We start from the raw sequence: 6,000 nt of genomic DNA, 5'->3' as shown, positions 1-6,000 counted from the left end.
TAATGTGATGCTTGATTTGAACTTTATTAAATGGTATCATACTATATGTATGTATTTTCTAAGGCTTGCTTATTTCACTAGATATTAAGCTACTGAGATTCATCCATGTTGAAGCATGTAGCTATTATTTCATTATATCCACTCCTGTACAGGATTCCATTGTGTGAATATATATCAGTGTATTTATGGATTTTCCTGCCAATAGACTGGATTACTGTCTTGAACACGGGCTCATGTGCAAGGGTAAACTTAGTGTGTGCAACCCAATGGGTTGTGTGGTATCACTTTTTAATTTTTACCAAGTTGTTTTCCAAAGTAGTTGAATTAAATTATAATCTCCTTCTTCCACCTAAAACCTCTCTCTCTCTGCACCCCTCAAGAGTTCCCACTTCTTCTCATTCCAGGCAATACTCACTATGGTCAGACTTTATAAATATTTGCCTGTCTAGTGGGCTTAACATGGTATCTCATTGTGGCTCTAAGCTGCATTTCCATGTTGGCTAATGGGCCTATTTATCACTGTTATAAATTAATCCAGTTCTGTAAAGTAATTAATTAGCAATTGTAGAAATCAGTTGGAAAGGCAGAATTAGATGGGTCACTCTATTTGTCTCTAATTTGTACTCCATCTACTGAAACATATGATAAATTCCTATGGGAGAAAGTCGATTTGATTTTGGGGTTAGCCCAAAATGGCACTGGGGATTCCAGGACATAAATGGGCACATGATGTGGCTATCCTACCCTTACTGCCAAAGCATACCTGTGGGGTGTTCTGCTGGCCACACATGACCCTGAGTCTTTCCGTGGCTTATTTTTCCCCTATTGCTAGGTTAGTGGATGAAAAGTGAAAGGATGGTTTGATCGTCACTTCTACAGTGGCCGTATTGCCAGGAGTGGGGACTTGAGCTTGGTGTCACTCCTTTCCAAAGAAGTTATTAAGAACCTCCTGGATTTGAAAAAAAAAAAAAAAAGAACCTCCTGGAAAGCAGGTTCATGGCTTCCTTTACCATCCTGACACTAGTTTGGTTTACTAGAAACAAATGCTCCCCAGTCCCTCCTGCTGTAATTTGAGCAGCAAATTCTTTTTTGGTTATTCTTTTTAGTCATCAGCATCCATCCTCTGGGCAGCATGGTTTTCCTTTTTAGCATGCCTTCTGACTTTTTGACTGTAAGGCGATATATCGCAGTTGAAAGTTCTTTCAGGTAAGATGTTCTAGTGTATGACTTGAGATTTAAAGGCCTGACATGAAAAAATAAATAAAAAAATAAATAAAGGCCTGACATGTCTTTAGGATTGAATGACTGTTCTGGTCTATAGTACTTTACAACACGGATAGACTATTCTCCAGGGGTCGCAACTTACTTCCCTTTGTTAATTATTCTATCCATGCTATCTGCGGCAGGCTGAATGATAGCCCATTGGGTTTTTGAAAATGTTATACTAGTAGAAACACTGTCAGCTTGGACTGAAAGAGACACAGAGAGGCCAAATGAAAGAAGGTGGGGGACTCCTCAGATTCTACAGGTGGAGACAGGCTGATAAAAGTACTCAGCTGTGGATATGTGCTACCTGCCAAGAAAATAGATGACTTCAAGGGTCCGAATCATTCCCAGGTTCGAAAATGTAATAGAGTTTTCGCCTGCTTGTGTTTGAACATTGGCTAGGATCAGACTTCTTTTTGTTTATGTTCATCGTTTTTTTTTTTTTTTTATGTTCATCGTTTTTGAAGGGCAGTGTCTGTAACCACAATCCTATGTGTGGCCCATCACAGTTTTGGAATACATAACTTGTCTAATTTCACAAGTCTATGGAAAGAGAGGAATTTTGCCGCTGAATGGGTTACATGGAGACTCACCTATACCTGATTTGGATGATTTAGATGAGATTTGGGAGATTGGCACCAATGAGACTTGGATGAGAATTTGGACTAGTAGTGAGTTAAGGCCTCTGGGGACCTTGGGATGGGGCTGCTTGCAGTTTGCATGTGGGATGAGTGTGAATCTTTGGGGGCCAGAAAGTAGTCTATGGAAGGCTGAAAAATAACCCCCCAAATATGTCCATGTCCTAATCCCCAGCACCTGTGACTATTACTTTATATGCAAAAGGGACTTTGCAAATGTGATTAAATTAAGGATCTTGAAATGACAGATGTTCTGAATTTCCAGGTGGGACCAATACAGTCACAAGAGTCCATTCAAGAGGGAAGTAGGAGGAGTCAGAGGCAGATGAAAAGGCCATGTGAAGCAGACTGAAGTGGTATGACCATGTGCCAAGCCACATCAGCAGCCTCTAAAAGGTAAAAGTGAGAAGGAAGAGATTCTTCTCTGGAGTCTCAGAAATACCTGTTCTGCTGGCACCTTGATGTTAGCCCTAAAGGACTCAGTCTGCTTTTCTGACCTCCAAAGCTATAAGATAATAACTTTATGTTGATTTAAGACACTAGGTTTGTGGAATTTGTTGTTGCAGCACTAGGAGACTAATATACTATCCGTTGGGCCAAGGTCCTGAAACGCTCTTGTACATTCAAGAACAGAGCAGTTGTGTGAAAAAGAATGAGGAAGGAGACTTCTTTTTACCCCTAGGTGGACTATTTCATTATAAATGGTGAATGCTCTTTTTCTCAAACAAAATAATGTCTTTAAATGAGCTATAAAGAAGAAACTGAATATTTAAAGCCTTTCGTAAAGTAAATGTTTTATAATTTAGCCGATACTATCTGGGCTACAACAGCTTTTCCTAAATGTCTAAACTAACTCCACTTAAAACACCCCCTCCCTAGAAGGCCTAAGGCCTCTTAGGAAAGAGACCGGCAATGATGCATGATATTGCATTTGCCAAAATGGCAGGAAGATTGCATTATTAATATTCCTATGAAATCCTAATAGGGAAAAATGCCATGGTTAAAACTTGTGAGGTGAGTTTTTGATGGCACTGGTTATTTAGAGCAGGTTTGGGCAGATCTGGCAAGACACTGAAGGGAAATGTGCGAGCTTTTGATTTTAGGAAGAAAATTCTTCAGAGCGAGGTCTTCCATGTCATGTGTACTTCCTTCTTTTGCTTGATCAGAGATGCCAAGCATTCAGTATTTAACTCATGTAAGTATAGATATATGGATGCAGAGTCTTCAACTGGAAAAGGCATCCAAAAAATATATTTGGACACTGCAGTATATTAACTTAGCTGCAGAGGTAACTAACTTATTAGCTAGCATTTTTCCTCTTACCATTTGGATGCTTTTAGAAAATTAAATACCCGTTTGCATTTATGGTACATGGGTCAGTCACAGTCCAGTCAGGAACATGGATTTGTGGGTTACGCACGTGATGAAAGATCTAAGAGGCAAGCAAGGACAGTGGAGAGACCTATTAATCAGGTACAGCAAGACGCCCTTTCCCCCTTTAGTTCTAGAGGGCCGAGAGGAAGAGGTGGTGTAGGACTTCCTACTGCTGTTGTAACAAATTATCGTAAACTTAGTAGCTTAAAAATAGCACAAATTTATTATATTATAGTTCTGGAAGTCACAAGTCCCAAAGGGGTCTCCCTGGGCCAAAATCAAGGTGCAAGCAGGGCTGTGTTCCTTTTTGGATGCTCTAGGGGAGGACCCGGTTTCTCACCTGTCCAGCTTTCAGGGGTGACCCACATTCCTTGGCTACTGGCCCCTTTCCTCCATCTTCAAAGCCAGCAATGGCTGGCTGAGCCTTTGTCACATTACGTCATTCTGGCCCTGACTCCTCTGCCACCTCTTCCATATTTAAGGACCTTTGTCCTTACTCCACGGTGACCTGGGATAACAACCCTATTTTGAGGTCGGCTGATTAAGAACCTTAATTCCTATCTGCAATCTTAATTCCCCTTTGCCAAGTACTGTGACATTTTTACAGTTTCTGTGAATTGGGACATGAACATCTTTGGCTGGCCATTATTTTGCCGACCACGAATCCTATTGCTGGGGCTGGTAGCCAGGGGGATGCAGTGGGAGCTGGGGGTGGCCAGGGGGGTACAGCGGAGCTAAGGGTGGCCAAGGGGATACAGCGGGAGCTGAGGGTGGCCAAGGGGATACAGCGGGAGCTGGGGGTGGCCAAGGGGATACAGTGGGAGCTGGGGGTGGCCAGGGGGATACAGTGGGAGCTGGGGGTGGTAGCCAGGGGGATACAGTGGGAGCTGGGGGTGGTAGCCAGGGGGATATAGTGGGAGCTGGGGGTCATAACCAGGGGGATACAGCGGGAGCTGGGGGTGGCCAGGGGGATACAGTGGGAGCTGGGAATGGCCAAGGGGATACAGTGGGAGCTGAGGGTGGTAGCCAGGGGGATACAGCGGGAGCTGGGGGTGGCCAAGGGGATACAGTGGGAGCTGAGAGTCGTAGCCAGGGGGATACAACAGGAGCTTGGGGTGGCCAGGGGGATACAGTGGGAGCTGGGGGTCTTAGCCAGGGGGATACAGCGGGAGCTGAGGGTGGCCAGAGGGAAGCAGCAGGAGTTGAGTGTGGTCGGGGGAAGTAGCAGGAGCTGGAGGTGGCCGGGGGGACACAGTGGGACATGGGCTGAAGCAGGAATTAGGAGCACTGATGGAGAGGCATGGACAAGACACATCCCTGGCAGTAGAAGGGGGGAGAAAGAAATATCTTAGCTTCTCACTTCTCAAGGTAAACTCCTAGTTCCAAACATTTGACTTCGCACTTTTCTTCATGTGGAAGCTCAGAAACCTTTTATTGGTGCTAGAGAATATATTTTTCTTCTATTTACACCTTTTCTTCTATTTATCCTACATATATGGCAACTATAGACAACTTTATGAAGCATACTAACATGATGGAAAAAAAGCTGACCCTCCTGAAACTGGCATATGGAGCCACATACAAATCCTTTCCTTAAATCAGGTGATGGTCTGAGTTATTTGCATGCAAAAGATTATATGATTAGAGCCATGCTCCATTAGTATTTTTACAAAATAATGGATGGTATGACGGTTTGTACCTGGGCCCCTACAGCTACAGCGTTCCTCCTGGATCCAGGCCAAATGAAGTGGGTTTGGGGGTTCAAAACCTATGTGCCTTATTCTAGCCTTTCCCCGGTACTGGAAAAAATAGCTCATTATCATGTGCTCAGTAATAAAAAAAAAGATCATTTTTATGTCACCCTGCAGAAATTTACAGCAAATGGGATTCAAAGGATTGCTGCATGAAGGAAATGCCAATGTTAAATCTATAGGCAGTCTCTTTAGCACCGCATGTCATAAATTAAAAACAACACCAGTGAGAAGGTGTGGTGAAGGAGAAAATAGTGAGGCGCTCAGCCGATCTTCGTGTACCTGTATCTCTGGAACACACATGCTTGGTCGCTCTTTCTTGAGGCCCTTTCCTGACCCCAGCAAGAAATCACTACCCTGTGGTTTGGCTTTCTCAGGCTACCTTGCAATGCTGTTTCAGCAGCTCACTGCAATGCCAGCATCAGGTGTCACAACTCCTGGGGTGACTGGGTTAATGGCTGTGGTGTTTTCCCTGGAGAAAGCAGGGACAGACAGGCCAGGCTTTGTCTCTGCCAGGAGAGGTATGATTGTAAAACTTCATCCCAGACAACATGCCAGGGAGCAGTGGGGCTCTCAGTCACTGGGCCATTGCCCCCTCTCTGCTTGACAACTAGCTCTGGGGCAGTGGGGGGTGGGGTGGGGGGTTCGGGCTCACTGTGCCAAGCCAGGTGCTGGTGTGAGAAAAGGAAGGTGCATCTCTCCTTCCTCGCCCTCATTCCGAGTTTGGTTTGGTCCTGGAAGTCAGACTTGTGAATGGCTTTTTGTTGGAATTGCGGGAGGCTCCAGGAGTCCTCTGCTCTGAGATACCTGTGTGTTAGGAGCAGGAGCAGAGGTGTGGAATCATGTTTTCCTTCTTTTTCCCCTTGCCCATCCCTCCCACCATGGTATTTCTGACTCAGTGCTGCAGGGCATTTTCATTTGACTTTGGGAGTGTCCATGTGGGTTGTCTTCTTACTGCTACCTCATTGGTG

At 44.6% G+C, this 6,000-nt stretch overlaps 1 long non-coding RNA gene across 1 annotated transcript in view; it reads left to right on the top strand.

The window, feature by feature from the left end:
* Positions 1-2,165: 2,165 nt before the first annotated feature.
* Positions 2,166-6,000, top strand: part of LOC144300226 (uncharacterized) — a 28,941-nt gene continuing 25,106 nt past the window's right edge. Inside the window, exon 1 of the long non-coding RNA XR_013366815.1 lies at positions 2,166-2,300. This is a non-coding gene — a long non-coding RNA (uncharacterized LOC144300226). The remainder of the gene's footprint in view (positions 2,301-6,000) is intronic.

This window comes from Canis aureus, chromosome 28 (genome assembly GCF_053574225.1).
Source record: "Canis aureus isolate CA01 chromosome 28, VMU_Caureus_v.1.0, whole genome shotgun sequence".
Lineage (NCBI taxonomy): Eukaryota > Metazoa > Chordata > Mammalia > Carnivora > Canidae > Canis > Canis aureus.
This window is presented reverse-complemented; position numbering and strand designations above follow the sequence as displayed.